Here is an 18173-nt window from a genome sequence, read left to right on the forward strand (position 1 = left end):
GTGTTTAGGGTTCCGGGGAGGCATGGGTCCGTGCACCTACCCTCTGCTCCTTTTGTCTCCATCCGTTGCGGGTTGGTCGCCCAACTCCTGCCTTGAAAGCGCGTCAGCCATCTTGGCTGGAGGGGTCCCCCGTCTTCTGTGAGTGGGACTCAGGGGATGAGAGGGCACTGAGCTCCACCTCTGGGCTGTGCCTGGTGCTCTTAGGGGCCTGGGCAGCTCAGAGCACGAGTGGGCTCCTGTGTCACCTTGAGGCGGCACCAGCTGGGCACCAACCCACCACCACTCTCCTAGTCTCCCTCCTGGGGCCCTGAGGCACCCCTTCCCGAAGCCCCCAGCAGAGAGGAGCCCCATCTGTCACCCAGCCTGTGGGTCCCTTTCCATCCCTCTGCCTTCGTCTGCTCCGCGGACACCCCTCTCCCCTCATGACCCTCAGCTCTGCAGCCTTCGCTGAGAGGCCCCAACTGCTTCCGGAGCCCCTGCCTGGAGGGCGGGGTCTCAAGTGGGGTCCCAGGGACTCCATCCCTGAATCTCCAGAGGGAGGCAGCGAGAACACCAGCCAGGAGAGGACACTGTGGTTCTGGGGCCTCTGCCATTCCTCAGGGAGAGCAGGGATCCCGCGGTGCATCTGTCTCTGTGCCTGGATCCTGCAGGGAGCACATGTGGCGGCAGTGTTTACTGGAATCTGAACGTCCCGTTTCCAGTGGGTGCTGGCGTGGGCCTGCCTGCCCACCTGTCCTTGCTCTGCCCAGGCTGTAGTCCAAGGTCCTCTTGGCCAGAGGAGGGGAGAGGGGGCCGACTTCTAGAAGAGACTCACTGAAGCTGAGTCACCACCCTGGGGCCAGGGCTTGACTCACATGAGGTGTGACTGCTGGAGAGAGAGTGGCCACTGTGAGAACTAGAGCGAGCCCTCTCTGCACAGATACCTTAGTGCTCAGGATACAGTGCTTTCGGGCCTGGGTGGTGGCACCTTTTACCACGCACAAGGACCCAGGTTCAAGCCCTCAGCCCCCACCTGCAGGAGGAAAGTTTCATAAGTGATGAGGCTGTGCTACAGGTCTCTCTGTCTTTCCCTTTCTAACTCTCTCACCCTCTCAATTCCTCTTTTCTACAAAATAAAGTTTTATACATATATACATACATACACACACACACACACACACACACACACACACACACACACACACACACACACACACACATATCATTTGACTGAAGCAGCAGTGCTTTCTGACCTGAGAGTTCAGCCACCATCAGTGCCTGCTCCTCTGCCTCCTCTGTGCTGGTTTACGCACTTCCCCCAACATCCTGATTACCCCACACGGAACCTCACGGGCCCAGAAGGTGACTGCTGGGTGTTCACCCCACCTGCTAGTTTGCTGCAGTGCCCTGGGGTGAAGTCCAGGGGAGTATCCTGGGAAGACCAGCCCTGCCCCAGTGGAGACCAGGGCTGTGAAGTGGCAAGGAACAGAGGGAGGGTTTGCCCCAGGGCCCCGAGATGTGTGGGAGCTGGGGCTTGAATTCAGATCTGTTTGCTTCCCGGGCCTGGTGTGTTTCAGTGGGTGAGAGCTCTGGCCTCCTCACTTGGGGGTGGGGGGGAGGATGCCAATTCTGTGGGCCTGGGGGACAGCCCCTCCTCCTCCTCTGGAAGACAGCCCCGTGGCCGCATGGCCTGTGCCAGGAGCATCATGGTACCAAGGGCATGGATCGGGTTTCTGCTCTCTAAGGGAGCTGGAAGGACAGCTTCTCCGGGTGCTTCTAAGGAAAGAGCTTACGGGGGGTGGGGGTTTGAGAACAAGGGCTCCTGTCCATGTGTCCGTGTGTCCGTGTCCCCCATCAGGGTAGCCTGTCATGGGGAGAAACATACTGCTGGCAGGGCTGGAGAAGGTCCACAAGGGCTCCAGGAAAAGCTGCTTCCTGGACCGAGACCCATGACCGCGGGGGTGCGGGAGGTGGGTTCTTGTGTGCAGAGTGAGGCAGTCAGGCTTGAACCCAGGCCCAGCGAGCCAGAGCAGCACGTAGGCCCTCCAGGCGGCTCCAGGGACAGTACTGGGCCCCTCCTCTTGGCTTCTGTTGTGGCTTTTTTTTTACTTCTTGAGGGCTTATCCATTTTGGTGTGTGTGTGTGTGTGTGTGTGTGTGTGTGTGTGCGTGCGTGTGCCTGTGCGTGCGTGTGTGTGTCCATCCGTCCTCAGAGCTATTTGTTCTGTGAATTCCACTTTCAGGTCTGACGCCCGTGTCCCCAGCTCCTCAGGACCCCAGCCTGCCAGAACCCACCCCCTGAGTGCACTGCTTTCCTTGATGACCTTCATCTGTGAACTGAAAAAGGAAGCTCACTGTCAAAGGGGAGAAGTGTATCTGTAGTGGCAAAACAGGATTAAAATAAGCCAGTCTGCAAAGCTCCAAGGAACACACTTCACAGCTCCCCTCGCCCCCGTCCCAAGACCAATCTATTTATCTCCCTTCCTCCCTTCCTCCCTTTCTTCGTTTTTCACTGTTTTTTTTTTTTATTTTTACCAGAGCACTGCTCAGTTCTGGTTTACCGTGGTGCTGGGAATTGAACCTGGGACCTTGGAGACTCAGGCTTGAAAGATTTCCCTGCCTGGCCACTGTGCTGTCTCCCTGGCCTTCCCCCCACCCGGGGTGGGGCATCTCGTTGAGCCTGGATTTCTGCCCCTCTGCTCTTGCAGCAAAAAGCCCCTGATACCTTTGCTTGGTGCCTAGCAGTGGCAAAGACGGGTTTTTGTCACTGGCCTCGTGGAACTTAAGAGCCTGACAACATCGTACTTTAGTATTTCTCTCCCGCTCTCTCATTAAACCAAGTCCTTCTCGACCTTTCTCCATAGCTCTACTGTGCAGTCTCTTTGATCTGAATTGATTTCAGTGTTAGTAGCAGGCCACTTAATTCAGAGATAAGATAAATCCTCGGCAATCTTGTCTGTGGCCTGACGTCTGTGTTGGCTGGAAAGGGTCTGCCGGTGTGCAGTGTCATTTCTGTGTGGTCCTTCCTCTCCAGCTCCTGCCTGCCTGTCCTGTTCATCAGAGGCGGGTGAGGTGAGGTGGAGGTGGAGGTGTGTGTGTCAACTGGAGTGTAGGCAGGCCTCCTCAGCCGTATTTGTCGTCCAGCTAGGACGCGCTGGCAGCCCATGTGCTTTCTCCAGGCGACAGAGACTCTGCACAAGCCCTAGCCGCCCACACCGCGCTCCTTGCGAGCCGGCCCTGGGTGGACTGTTGTCAGCAGCTCTGGCTGTTCGCGCTGCACATGAGGCCCGTTCACCCAGCTGCGTGCGGATCCCGCACCTCTGAGAACCTGAGAACCAGTGACGCCCTCGTGAGTCTCTGAGCGGGAGGAGAAGTCGGGTCCTGTCTGAGCATGGTGGGTCTCTGTCACTGTTCTTTCTTTGCCTTTTGCTTCTCTATTTTCTGCTTCTCTTCCCTTTCTTTCTCTTTTCTCTTCCCCAACCCCCATTCTTTTCTCTGCTTCCTCTCTCTCTCTCTCTCTCTTTCTCTCTCTCTCTCTCTCTCTCACATACACACACACACACACACACACACACACACACACACACACACACACACACACTCTCTCTCTGATGACATCTCCTCTGAATGATCTTCCATCCATGGGCCTTATAATCATTAGCAGTTTCCGGAACTACTATCCTGAGTCCCTCTCCCCACCTCTGAGCGAGTGAGAATGCTCCAGGAAGCCGGGGTATAGGGGAGCAGGCCAGCCTAACATGCCCCCAGGGGCTCCTTGCAGCCAGGATGCAGGACTCGAGTGGGGAGAACGTGGGGGGAGGTGAGGCTGGGCAGAAGCCTTGAGAGCCGGCCAGCCAGTGCACCCGAGGGCTTCCAGCTGAGGGACACTGGGTCAGCTTGAGCTCTGTGTCTTCCCTCCGTCCTTCCTTCCTTCCCTCCTTCCCTCCTTCATCTTTCCTTCATGCCTTCCTGCCTTTCTCCCTTCCTTCCAGAAGCTTCATCAATTCCCTTTTCTTTTCTTTTTGAATCTCCACCACGTGCAGCTGTCCTGCTCCACTCATGGTAATTCTCTCTGTCTCTCTTATGAACTTGGAATCCGGCCTGGTTGGCTCTGCTACATAGCCTTCAGCGTAGAGCCTGGTCCTGCATGTGCCACGGTGGAGTTCTGGCATCTCTCTCTCTCTCATATGATAAATACAATAAGTCTTAGAAAAAGCTTCTTTGGGGTGCTGGGCAATGGTTAAGCACACACGTTACAGTGCGCAAGGATCCAGATCCGAGCCCCCACTCCCCACCTGCAGAGGGGAACGTTCACAAGTGGTGAGGCAGGAATGCAGGTGTCTCTCTGTCTCCCTCTCCCTCTCAATTCTTCTCTGTCCTGTCAAATAAAATAGAAAGGAAAATAAAGGGGGGGGGGTGTCTTCCAGGAGCAGTGGATTTGTTATGCAAGCACTGAGCCCCAGAGATAATCCTGGTGGAAAAAAAAATTCTGGGAAAAAGAGGGGCTGGGGAGATGGCTCACCTGGGAGAGTGCCTGCTTCACTGTGCAGGCAGCCTAGGATTCAGCCCTGGTACCCCATGTGGGAGTATTACAGCACTGGGGGAAGCTCAGGTGCTGTGATATCTCTCCTTCTCTTCTTCTCTCTGCCATTTTACCTGATAAAGTCAGCCCAGAGCAGTGAGGCCCTGGCTCCAGAAAACAACAGAAGGAATAAACCTCCAACAGAAGGGAAGGAAGTCCACTGGAAGCAGACAGCTGCCAGCTCAGCAGTCAGGAGCCGGGACTTGGGGTTTGCAGTGCTCAGGGTGGGCTTGTCTATGTGGGTCAGGAACCCAGCGCCGGCTTATCACTCTGCCTTCTAGCAGGTGCTCGGTGCAGTGTGGGCCCTGGGCCTCACGGGTGGAGAGAGAGCACCCCCACGCCCCCCTCCACCCACACATTGTCACAGTTCACCCTGCTCAGTGCTGGCTGTCGGGAGGCCCCTCGGCATTCTGTAAAGCCCTGGGGTCCATTGTGGGAGTGGAGACAGGGACCCTCGAATTGTCCAGGGTCCACACTGCCTGCAGGGACACCCCGGGCAAGCCGTCTGCCTGGTGGCCATGTCAGAGAGAGAGAGAGAGAGAGATCTGTCACCACCCCTGCGACTGTGACTTGGGGGAGATGTGTCTGTGTCTATGTGGCCGCTGCTGTTCCTCCTCGTCATGTGTTAGACAGAAAGACGGCACAGACAGATGTTCTCTGCCACCTGTCAGGCTCCGCCGAGCATTGTAAGCACTGGGGTTTGTGTCAGCCGCGATGTCAAAACACTGGGCTGGTGGCAGTCGCTGTACAGGGACCATACTGTCCTTCTCTGCTCCGTGCCCTCTGCCAGCCTTAGCTGTCGACTGCTGGGGCCTGGGCTCTGAGTGGCGAATTGCAATCTTTGTCTTTTATTAAGGTGTCTGCTGATTCGGGGACGGGGTAGGACCAGAACATGGCTCATCTCTGACTTACAGTGGTACCTGGGATCAAACCCTCAGCCTCTGGATTCAGCCTGGAAATTGGAGCTAAACTTCAGGCTATGTTTTGACTATAGAAATCCTCTCCCCCACCGGCCCTGCTCCTTCCTGTGTCTGGCCGACAGAGACAGAGAGAGAGGGAGAGAGGGATCTTCCCGATGCCGGCTGGGAGATCTCACTGAAAAATCTCCTGGGAAAACCCACTGCTGAGTTGACACAAGCCCTGTGGTTTTTTTTTTTTTTTTTTTTGAGTCCAGTTCTGTATTGAAAAATAAATATAGGAAGATGGGTGGAGGTGTACCAGGCTGAGCACATGTTACCATGTTCAAGGAGCCAAGTTCAAACCCCTAGCTGGTCCCCACCTGCAGGGGGAAAGCTTCACACACAGTGAAGCAGTATTGCAGGTGTGTCCTCCCCACTCCACCCTATTCTCCTCCACTCTCAACTTCTCTCTGTCCTAGCAAATAAAAAAAAATAAAAAGAATAAAAGTAAGTTGTGGTCTGTATACACAATGGAATACTACTCAGCTGTTAAAAATGGCAAATTCACCTTCTTCACCTCATCTTGGATGGAGCTTGAAGGAGTCATGTGAAGTGAAATAAGCCAGAAAGAGAAGGATAAATATGGGATGATCCCACTCATAGATAAAAGTTGGAAAATAAGATCAGAAGGGAAAACACAAAGCAGAACTTGAACTGGAGCTGGTGTGTTGCACTAAAGTAAAGGACTTGGGGTAAAGAGGAGGTTTAGTTCCGGGAGCATGATGGCAGAGGAGGACTTAGTGGGGGTTTAATTGTTGTGTGGAAAACTAAGAAACGTTACGCATGTACAAACTACGGTATTTTACTGTTGACTGTAAGCCATTCATCCCCCAATAAAGAAAAAAAAATTAAGTAAAATAAATAAAAAGACGGTGGTTCCCAGGCTGCAAATGGAATGAGGCTGCAGGGCTTGGTGCTGATGGGTGAACAGAGGAAGGCAGTGGGGTGACGGGAGGGCTCCCAGTGTCCATCCCTGCTCATGGTGCCACACAGAGATGTGCATCACACCAGCATGCCTGTCTGCTGTCCTCACTGCCTTGACAGGAGCTGGAATGGAAGCAGGTCTCTGTACCTACAGTGATCCACCTCCCACCTGGCTGCCATCCGGAGGCCCTGGCAATTAATTCCCGTTTACATACAACCACGGCATTAACACTGCCACTCCCAGGAGTGGGCCAGGCCCTGCTCCTCTAGAAACTGAATAACATATCCAGAACCCTGTTGAAATGGACTCAGGAATATTCAGAAGCATCCGGACACCACAGAGCATGGGGGTGTGTTAGCCAGGCATGGACCCTTCAGACCCTGTTGGATGGTATGCTCAGAACATCTGGTGCTGCAGGAGAAATAGACACTGTCAGAAAGACATGTCACTTCTTTTTAATTGGATGTCCAGCCTTGAAATGCCTGGCATCTGCCAGGGTGGCTTAGTTAGCACTCACAGGCACCCTGGCCAGAGTAACCTGTGGGCTGAGCTGGGACCTAGGCAGGGAACTGGGACTAAATTAGAAATCACAGGGGCTGGGCGGTGGCACAGTGGGTTAAGCACAAATGGCGCGAAGCGCAAGGACCAGTGCAAGGATCCTGGTCCGAGCCTTTGGCTCCCCACCTGTGGGGGGGAGGGAGGTCACTTCACAGGTGGTGAAGCGGGTCTGCAGGTGTCTATCTTTCTCTTGTCCTCTCTGTCTCTCTTTTTTAAATTTTTAATCTTTATTAGATAAAGATAGCCAGAAATGTAGAGGAGGGGGGAGAGAGACAGATAGACACCTGCAGCTCTGCTTCACCACTCGCAAAGCTTTCCGTCTGTAGGTGAGGGCCGGGGGCTTGAACTTGCGTCCTTGTGCACTGTAACATGTGTACTCAACCAGGTGTGCTACCACCCGGCCCCTCCCGTCCTCTCTCAATTTCTCTCTGTCCTATCCAACAATAATGACAGCAATAATAACAACGATAAACAACAAGGGCAACAAAAGGAAAAAAAATAGCAGTGGATTTGTAGAGCAGGCACTGAGCCCCAGCGATAACCCTGGAGGCAAAAAAAAAAATAAAAAAAGAAGTCACCCGTGGGCCACAGTATTAGACTCCAGACTGGTACTAATGATGGCTGTGACTTTTTTCAAGGTGTGTGGGCGGGGGAGAGATAGAGAGATATGAGGGACTCTGGACCCCTTGTTAAGGTTTATTAGAGAGGAACTGGAGCGTCACTAGTACATCTGTGCTGGAGGTCACGCTCACAGCTTCCTGCCTCTACAGCCTGTGCTCTGCTGCCTTCCCACCTCCCAGGTGTGTGGTCTGTTGACTTCCAATGACTTTTTGTCTTTTTTTTTTTTTAATATTTATTCCTTTTTGTTGCCCTTGTTGTTTTATTGTTATAGTTATTGTTGTTGTTGATATCGTCGTTCTTGGATAGGACAGAGAGAAATGGAGAGAGGAGGGGAAGACAGAGAGGGGGGAGAGAAAGATAGACACCTACAGACCTGCTTCACCACCTGTGAAACGACTCCCCTGCAGGTGGGGAGCCGGGGGCTCGAACCAGGATCCTTACTGGGTCCTTGCGCTTTGCGCCACGTGCGCTTAACCCACTGTGCCACCGCCCGACCCCCATTCTTTTTTTTTTTTAAGGCCTTTGTAAATCCCAGCTGGATTCTCCCTGCCGTCGATTAACATAAATAAATTTAAAAAGTAACACTGCCTCCTACGTTAGCTAAGAGTCCAGCTGGGAAGGGTCTGTTCCAAATAAAACTGTTTGACCTGCTTCTTACATATTGGTTTGGAAAAGATGCCTCCATGATCTCACTGTGACAGTGACCCTGGATCCCCAAGGATTTTGCAAAACCAAGGACCCTCCCCCCCTTTTTTTCCTTGCCAGTCTCCCATCTTCCAGACACTCAGTGCAGAGGTCCACACCACCTGGCCTCCTCAATCAGGACGGACCCCTCTCTGCAGTCTGTGCTGTCCAGATGCCTCAACCTGCCTGCCCACCCCTGGCCATCCTCTGGTTCAGATGTGCCACCCCCCATTCATTTTTTTTAATATTTAATTTATCTGATAAAAACAGAAATCAAGAGGGAAAGGGGAGTTACAGAGGGAGAGATGGATACCTGCAGCACTGTCTCACCCCTCGTCAAGTTTCCCTGCAGGTGGGGACAGGGGGCTTGAACCCTTGTCGTTGGACTTTGTAACAGGTGTGCTCAAGCAGATGCGCCACCACCCGGCCCCAATTCCCCTTTCGTATTCCTTGGCTCCATGTGTTTTTAATAAGGAGGGTTGATTTCATTTCCCTGTGAGACAGATGGTCACCGCTTCGGGGCATGTCTTGTCTCCTTTGACCCAAGCCCCTGGCCAGCAGGTGCTTCTGAGCACAGGCCCTGGGAGCTGGGAGCTGGGAGGTGGCAGCATGCCTCCGCCTTGCTCAGCAGGAAGTTTGCTCCGCCAGGCAGAGGTGTCCGCTCTGCCCCCCGGGACTCCTGGAGGAAAGGTCTCCTGAGTGTCTCTTATTCATGCCATTTGGGTGCCGTGCCCTTTTAACTTAAATATCAGCAGATAATCGACCAGGAGGTGGGCAGTCCAGTCCTTTTGGAGAGTGAAAAGAGGGTGGCACTTTCCTGTAGACTTTTCATTTGTTTAAGGTGGAACCCCTTCAAATACTGTTTCTTATTTTATTTATTTGTTTTTTCTGTTGTCACTGGAGCTTCACTGCTCTGGACCGAACTTTTCAGACTTGTTTGGTTCGAGAGAGAAATGGGGTTGGGGAGAAGGAAAGACAGCCTGGTGTGTGGGAGGGTAAGGTAGGGGTGGCGGCAGCGGGCAGGGTGCTCAGGCCGGACCGTGCACATGGCAAAGCAGGTCTCCTGGGTCCTGGAGTATTCTTTTTAGTTACGGCTCCGTTACTTTGCACAAAGACAAGTAGCCTGAGACTCGTCGTCCCTGTGCCTTCACTCCTGCTCTAACCAGGGCAGCTTATGGCCATGAGGTCTGAGCCGGGATATGCATGGACACACGTCCCGTGGTCAGCATGTGTGTGAGCGTCATGCCGGTCACGCCATTTCATGTCACGTCCCCTTCCTGAGAACCAGGCTGGGCAAAGCTCTCCTTTCTCTGAGCCCCAGCCTGCCTTCCAGGGGAGTCCTGGGCCGGGTCCTCTCCTCCACCCCTGCCATTTTGGACTTTGCTGGCTGTAGCCGGTGTGACTACCTGCTGCTGAGTGCTCAGGGGTTCTATTTTTCCTGCCCAAGAGGTGGTGTGGTTTGTGTCCCTAAGTCCCTATTGAAGCAGGGTTTTTCTCAGGATTCTAAAGGTCCTAGAAAAATAGATTCAGGATCAACAAAACATAGGTGTCGTCATGACTTACAAGGATGAAAGGTGAGGGCTGCCAAGCACCCTCCAGGAAAGCGTGAATGAGCGGACCCACAAAGGCGGTCGGAAGCCCTTCCAGTGAAGGCAAAGGCCCCACAGCTCTGGGTCTCACTCTCAGACTAGTCAGGTGTGCCGGACCTACTGAGAAGAGCCCGCATTAAAGCTGCTACACACACACACACACACACACACACACACACACACACACACACACACACACACACCTGTAGCAAATGGCAGGGAGGAAGTCCTTGTGGTGATCTGTGTCGTGAACTTTACTGTGGCTTTAAATCTCTGGATTTTAAAGAAGAAAAAGGAGGCGTCTGTGTGGAGGAGAGGCCAATGAGAATAACGGACCCTGTGGGGCCCGGGTGATGGGAGAGGAGAATCCCTGCTGCGGGCATCCTGGCAGATGGCCCTACACTTGTGTTTTGAATACTTTTTAGTGTCAGGACATTTGTTGTGTCAAGAGGTGTCAGTTCTTCAAGTTACACAAGGATGTTTTTGATCCTTGAGATTAAACAAACGGCCATGCTTCTCACTGCCGCCCACAGAGCCCGGGGACCTGGAAGCTGGGCCTGTCTGTGCTGGACGGCCGGACCTTCCTCAGGGCTTGAACTATAGGAGGAAGACAGCCCGCAAGTTTCCGGGTGGCCCCCTGCCTGTGTATATGTGGGCTTTGCCAGGCGGGGGGGGGGGGGGATGCTCACAGGCCCCATAGGAGGTGAGAGCAGCACACACCAGGTGAACTGACCAGGGGGTGGTAGGCAAGAAGCCTTGCAGAAGGAAGGTGTGTGTGTGTGTGTGTGTGTGTGTGTGTGTGTGTGTGTGTGTGTGTGTGTGTGATTTTTATAGGCAGCAAAAAAGCTGTGGGGTGTGGGGGTTGACTAGGGCTTTAGGCAAATAGCCAAGAGCCCATCGTCCCAACAGACCTGACAGATGGTGCTAGAACTCACCTTAAAGAAGAAGGATCTGAAGGGACTGGGACAGCTGCCGGAGTCTTGGTTTTATTACTCAGACACACAAAGGGGCAGGGAGATAGCTCAGTGGGTAGAGTGTCTGCTTTGCTATGCATGGGGCCCTGAGTTTTTTTTTTTTTGTTTGTTTGTTTGTTTGTTTGTTTGTAAAAAAGGAAACACTGACAAAACCATAGGATAAGAGGGGTACAACTCCACACAATTCCCACCACCAGAACTCTGTATCCCATCCCCTCCCCTGATAGCTTTCCTATTCTTTATCCCTCTGGGAGCATGGACCCAGGGTCATTGTGGGATGCAGAAGGTGGGAGGTCTGGCTTCTGTAATGGCTTCCCCGCTGAACATGGGCATTGACAGGTCGATCCATACTCCCAGCCTGCCTCTCTCTTTCCCTAGTGGGGCAGGGCTCTGGGGAATTGGAGCTCCAGGGCACATTGGTGGGGTTGTCTGTCCAGGGAAGTCTGGTTGGCATCATGGAAGCATCTGGAACCTGGTGGCTGAAAAGAGAGTTACCATACAAAGCCAAACAAATTGTTGACTAATCATGAAAAAAGGCTGGAATAGTGCAGATGAAGAGTTGGGGTGTGTGTGTGTGTGCTCCATTCTGTAGATAGCTAGTAGGCATATTTTAGTTCTATTCTAAAGGGCCTGTGGCTATACTAGTTTTTTTTTTTTTTTTCCCTGAGCCTGACATCTGATATGCAGGTGGATCCTAGTTATTGTCTGGGGAGATGATGTCATGGCTGGAAAAAAGGACCAGAAAGCTGCATCAGGGAAGAGGGTAGATCCCTAATATGGGAAAGGGGTATAAATATTGTTGACTGTAAACCCCATTGATTTGATCTGATCTGGGGCCCATGTTCAGCGTAGGAGCCTATGTGACCTCTGCATCCCTGTGGATCTGAGCTCACATTCTGTGGTCGTGAGTAGGAACATTCCAAGCTGCCCCAATATCAGGACTCATCTTCCTCAGGTGTAGCATAGAGGATGTTGTCCAGCCAGTTGAGGGCAAGGTCCTATGGGTGGCCCTGAGTTCTCATTCTACCGACGTGGGAGCTGGGTCCGTGGGTGGTGAATTGGCTGCTGCCGGTCTCTTCTCTCTAAGTATATAGACTTTAAAATACCAGCTGGGGCCAGGACTGTCACCCGCTAGAGCACACAGCTTACTACCAGGTATGAGGACCCAGGTTCAAGGACTAGCCCGTGGATGGTGGAGCAGTACCACCTTCTCCTTCTGTCTCTGCCTCACTCTGTATAGCTGAGCTTTTAAGATGTCTGGTTCTTTCTCTCTCTCCTCCTATCTTCCTAATAAATAAATAAATATTTTTTGAAAAGAGCGGAAGAATTGTGTTTATGTGAGAGGATTCTGGTGCAGCCTGGGGGGGGGGGCACAAACCTGCAGTCTGTTAGATGGGAAGGTTGTCAGAGCCGCCATTCAGCACAGCTCTCTGCCCCCCACCCCAAACTCCCGCCTTTGTGCTGAGTTGGGGCCCTGGGCAGCTTCCCTGGGGCTGTATCTCCATGGGGAGCCTGTGCTGCTGTTCCCAGCCTCCTCAGGATGCCCTCTGAGCCCTGCCCACCTCCCCCAGCTTGGCTCAAGTCTCCCACATACGAGGTTCCCCCTTAGCCCGGTTTGGGTTTGCAAAGTCATCTGCTGGATAAGGTAAAAAAAATAAGTAAATAAATAAGGCGGCACGTTAAGGCCTGGGAGATGGCCTAGTAGTAGCACACAGCACACAGGAGGCCCTGAGACCGGGTTCAGGCCCTGGCAGAGCTAGGTGGGGCTCTCCCTCCCTAAAATAAGTACATCTCTGCAGGACGCAGTAAGACACTGAGAAGGTGGCAGACGGGGGGGGGGGGGGGGGGGGGTGGAGGCATGAGAGAGCCGGGCCGGGGGACCTCAGGCTTCTCTGCCCACCAGCTCTTCTGGCACCAGCTTCCTCTGCAAGTTTGTTTCCCAGAGTGAAAGGAAGACTAGCTCTCCAGCTCTTCCAAGTGGAATGTTTGGGAAGAAGAAGCAAAATATTTGCAAAGCTGTGAGCATCCTTAGAGAAAAGGTGATGTTTGCGCTGCCAGCATTTCCTGGAGTGTCTCTCTCCCTCCCTCCCTCTCTCTCTCTCTCTCTCTCTCTCTCTGCAAAGACTTACAGGATAGTCCTTCCCCACAAGTGAGTCCAGCTGCTGCTCCTACCCCCCATATTTCTGATCCCCGACTTCCTTCTCCTGGCCTCTCTAGCCAGGCTTTAAATGCAGTCCTTTTTGAGGGGCTGGGGGTTGTGATTACGCGTGGCATTGTCGCTTGTCTCTAGTGCAGAAAGGAGTCATTGTCTCCTAGATCGTTTCTGACATTAACATGTGGGCATTTCTGCGTGGCTTTTAGAAATGTCTTTGATTTTCATAATTAAATGGATCCCCCCCCCCCCATGGGATGGAATTGCTGGAATCTGACAAAACACGTAGAGGAGGGAAAGAAGCATGGGTCATTAGCCTACTGTTACCATCAGAACGGCGAGGCAGGCTTCTCAACCCCTCCTTTGTGCCAGCACTTCACCCGCAGACAAAGCCCAGTGGGTCCGGGATACAGATCTTTTCCCTCAGCAAGTGGTAATAAAAGGGATTCGGGTGGCTCAGGAGGCAGCGCGGTGGGTAAAACACTGGACTCTCAAAGCTTGAGGTCCCGTGTTTGATCCCCAGCAGCACATGCACCAGAGTGAAGCTCTGGAGTTCTCTCTGTCTCTGTCTCATTAATAAATAAAATACTTAGAAGGAGACTTGGAGCTGTGTGTCCCCTCCCCTCGCTGCTGCTTCCTGCCTCTGCAAAGTGGCTGGTCTGGGGCCTGGCCAGAGCACCAGACACCACTTACTGCCCAGAGTCCCGGGGATACTGGGCCTGGTTGGCTTGGGCCTGGTGTGGTCCGTCCAGGCCTCACAGAATGTCTTTGTCACCAAGGAAAGTCCCCAGCCCCTGACCAGAGGTGCCCTGTTCTCTGAGAAGGTGGCTGTCCCCTCCTGCTGCCCTGGAGACTGGCAGGTTCAGGGCTGGACTTAGTCGGGGGCCCAGGGGTGCGTCCACAGCAGGACAAGGACCCAAAGTGAGGTTCAAGGGCGGACCTGGGGCAGGCTGGGGTGGGGGTGGGTGTAGGGGTTCCTCAGAAGTGGCAGAGAGAAGGGCAGGCCTGGCCTGAGTGGTGGTCTGCATGCTCATTACCTGTGCCAGCCGGCTTCCAGAACTTTCCCTTCCGCTACAAAGATAGGAAAAGCCAGATCTTTAGGGAGCCTGTTCCTGCTTCCCTGTTGCCACTTCCGGGCTGGCAGACTGGTGTGCCCACCCTCCTGGGGTGGCTCAGGGTTTAGAAACAGCCCCTTTGGGGATGAATGGGGGCGGGGCAGTAGATTCCAGAGCCTTTGCTTTTCAGGAAAGCCCGGTTTTATCAGTCTGTCTCTGGGAGCACCAGGCCCTGGAAACAAAATCGACTGAGTGAAGCCCCTCCTCCCAGCCTGTGTCTGGCGTTTGCCCAGAGGACCCACTTCCTGCCCACGTGTGCACAGAAACGCAGACCCAGGGAGGCACCGCAGAAGGTTCTAGAAGGTCGCTGGCAGCAGCTCCTGTCCAGTAGACGGCCTCCTGGCACTGTGACTGAACCAGGGCTCTTGGCAGTCTGTTGATCTGTGAGCATTGTCTCTCCGTTCCCCTCTCTCTCTCTCCCTCCCCTTCCCTTTCTCTCCCTCTCTTCCTCTTTCTCCCTCTTTCTCTTTCCCACCTCTCTCCCCCTCCTTGCTCCCCCCCTTCTTTCTTGTTCTCTTTCTCTCCCTCACTCCCCCTCCCTCTCTTTAATCTCCTCCCCCTCTCTCTATCCCCCTCCTTCTTTGTCTCTCACTGCCCCTCCCTGTCTTTATCTCTCTCTTTTATCTCTCTCCCCTCTATGTCTCTCCCCTCTCTCTTTATCTCTTTCTCCCCCCGCTCTCTCTTTATCTCTCTCCCCCTCTCTTTATCTCTCTCTCCCCTCCCTCTCTTTATCTCTTTCTCCCCAGCTCTCTCTTTACCTCTCTCCCCCTCTCCCTCTCTCTTTACCTCTCTCCCCGTCTCCCTCTCTCTTTATCTCTCTCTCCCCAGCTCTCTCTTTATCTCTCTCTCCCCCTCTCTCTTTACCTCTCTCCCCCTCCCCCTCTCTCTTCACCTCTCTCCCCCCCGTCTCCCTCTCTCTTTATCTCTCTCTCCCCAGCTCTCTCTTTATCTCTCTCTTCACCTCTCTCCCCCTCTCCCTCTCTCTGCTGCTTTGGAGCCATGTGCTCTCCTGCTAGGTGGCAGCTTCCTGCCTTACTCACTGGCTGTTGCTAAGTGAGAGGCACCAGATCTCACATAAAGCCTGACCAATCGCAGCCTGACCCACACAGGCTGGTAAAAGCCAAAGAAAGAGAACCCCAGGGCATCATCTGCAGCCACCAGGGCCTCCCTCCCTGCCCTCCCACCTTCCTGACTCTGGGAGGAGCTGGAGGAGGAAGCAGGAGGGAGGATTCTCTGGGCTGGAGAAAAATAGCATCTTTCTCTTTGTGGAGGGCAGGGCAGGGGAGGACCAGAGGGCAGGGAGGCTGTCTCAAGCAGAAGCCATACACCAGCCCCCGTGTGGCTTCCTGGCTCCCAACTGCCTGCATCTTGCAGCTAAACGCAGAATCGCTCTTCCTTCTTTTTAAGTCACTTGTGGGGGTGGGGGGGGGCGTTAATGGGTGCAGTTTCTCACCCCCTGTGACTGGAGTCTGTGGAACACTGGCACCACCAGCCCAGGCCCTGCCCAACACCCCTCTCCTGCTCCGAGGGGCATCTTGATGTCCATCAGAACTCCTCCGGAGTCAGGCGGTAGCACAGCAGGTTAAGTGCACGTGGTACAAAGCACAGGGACCCATGTAAGGATGTGGGTTCGAGCCCCCTGGTCCCCACCTGCAGGGGAGTCGCTTCACAGGTAGTGAAGCAGGTCTGCAGGTGTCTATCTTTCTATCCCTTTCACTGCCTTCCCCTCCTCTCTCCATTTCTCTCTGTCCTATCTAACAACGATGACACCAATAATAATAGTAACTACAATAACAATAAAAAACAAGGGCAACAAAAGGGAAAATAAATAAATATTTAAAAACTTGAATTCTAAAAAAGATTTTACTTAAGAAAAAGAAAAAGAACACCTCACCTCTCCTGCTTCCCAGACTCTACTTCCTGTTACCCACCCATCTGCTGGCTCACCGAGTATCTCTCGAATAGACAGCGTGGGGAGGGGTGATCACACACACCTCCACCAAGCCCCCCGGCCAAGTCAGGGCCCAAGCATGAAAAGGGCTATTTATAATGCTCATGGAGAGAGCGCCACCCTCTCTTAGCAGGCCTGAGATGAGACTGTTAGCACTGGTTTGCTGCCAGTGTAGACAGCCGGTGGTGGTATCTGAGATTATACAGAGGAAGTGACCTTTCTCCTGTTAATTACCTGGATCTTCTGGGCCACCTCAGATCCCCAGCTACCTGGGTAATTACGGCTTTGGAGCTGCACCGCAGAGCAGAACAGTCAGTCGGTCGCATTCGCCGTGGAGGGCGTGGCCCGGCGGGTGGTGGTGGAGTAGAGAAGGAGCCACTGGTTTTAAAGCCACATGACACACAGCTTCTAGGGGCCTGCTTGGGTCTCTGTGGGGTTGGCTCCAAGGAGGCGCTTCCCAGACTTTGCTTATGGCTTCATTATGCTGGGTCCCATTTCTCAGTCAAGAGTGCTAAGAAAACTGCCCCTCCCCCGTTCCAGAAACCCGGTGGGTCTGGTGTCTTAGTATTTTTTGTAAGTTTTCAATGTTTCCTTTTTAGTTTTTTTTTTAATTATCTTTATTTATTGGATAGAGACAGCCAGAAATTGACAGGGAAGGCGGAGTTAGAAAAGAAGAGAGACAGACACCTGCAGCCCTGATTCACCGCTTGTGAAGCTCCCCCCACACCCCGCAGGTGGGGACCAGGGGCTCTACCTGGATTGTCGCACACGGTAGCATGTGCATTCCACCAGGCAAGCGACCTACAGGCCCACTATTTTTTTTTTTTAAGCCCAAGCAAAATGTTTTCCAAGCCGGCAGTGTCTGCGACAGTCAAGGAGAGGCACGCACCATGGAGGGTGTGTGAGGGGGATTGGAGCTTCAGGAATTGGCCTGCGGCTTACCAGGCTCCCAGGTTGTGCAGGGAGGAATCCCCCCCCCCCCCCGCGGGCGTGTAAGTCAGGTCGTGAGATCACAGCCCACGGGCAGGGGAGGGGCCCAGAGAGAGCTCCTTCCCATGTTCCAAGACCTGGGTTCAGGCCCTGGCACCGCAGGGGAGCAGTGGTATGGTGCCCTGCCCTCTGTGATAAGAAGAAAGAGGGCCAGGGAGCAGCGCGCCCAGTGAAGTGCCCAGCCCACATCACCAAGTGCAAGGACTCTGGGTCAAACTCCCATTTCTCAACTGCAGGGGGGATGCTTCACGACTGGTGAAGCTCCTCTGCAGATCTTTCTCTCGCTATCTCTCCCCCTTCCCTCTCATTTTCACTCTGGCCTATCAAATAAAATAGAAAGGAAAAAAAAAAGATAAATGTCCGCCGAAAATGGTGGGTTGTTCATAGTGCTGCCACCGAGCCCCAGTGATGACCCCGGTGGCAAGAAAATAGAAGAAAGGAAAACCCAGCACGGAACAGGGTGCAGCAGAGCGAAGCCTAAACCAGAGTTCACCGCCACGGTGCTTCCAGGTCAGGAGAGAGGACGAGAGGACCCAGCAAGCAAGAACCCCAACGTGCAGGGTTTAGACACAGCACAGCTGGAGTTCTCGCTCGTGGCTGTTGTGTATCTCCTGGGGACTTTGTCGCTCAGGCTCACACCAGGGTTCGCGCCAGCTCAGAAGTGGTTCCTGGCACTGCGCTCACGGTTTACGGCTTGGTCGTGTGTGTGTGTGTGTGTGTGTGTGTGTGTGTGTGTGTGTGTGTGTGTGTGTGCGCGCGCGCGCGCGCGCGCGCGCGTCCCAACCCCAGGACCTGAACATGCCCTGTGCTAGGAAGAGCTACAGAGATCTGGAGACTGGTCTTCAATAACGGTCTGCTTTCACTGTTCATGGAAAGGGTTGTCGGAGGAAGTTTCTATTTAACACTGAGCTGGGAGACAAAGAAGCACTCATCCATCCACATGGAGGCCAACCCCCTCGGGCAGGAAGGATCAGCTCCCCTCCCCCAGGAGGCAGCTCTTGAAGACAGGCACAGCCCTTGGAGACAAGCACTACCGTTGTCTCCTGGTCTGGAATGGACAGCTGCCCACTGCTGACTTCTCTCCATCAGCTCTCG

The 18173-nt window shown here is 53.6% G+C and overlaps 1 protein-coding gene and 1 long non-coding RNA gene across 3 annotated transcripts in view; both read left to right on the plus strand.

Moving 5' to 3' along the window:
- Nucleotides 1–18173, plus strand: part of MAML3 (mastermind like transcriptional coactivator 3) — a 240879-nt gene that overhangs the window by 34217 nt on the left and 188489 nt on the right. The window lies entirely within an intron of this gene.
- LOC132534660 (uncharacterized) lies at nt 1309–7184 on the plus strand. The gene is made up of 3 exons (XR_009546398.1): nt 1309–1559; nt 2222–3327; nt 5417–7184. It is a non-coding gene; the product is annotated as an uncharacterized LOC132534660 (long non-coding RNA).

This window comes from Erinaceus europaeus, chromosome 19, assembly GCF_950295315.1.
Source record: "Erinaceus europaeus chromosome 19, mEriEur2.1, whole genome shotgun sequence".
Lineage (NCBI taxonomy): Eukaryota > Metazoa > Chordata > Mammalia > Eulipotyphla > Erinaceidae > Erinaceus > Erinaceus europaeus.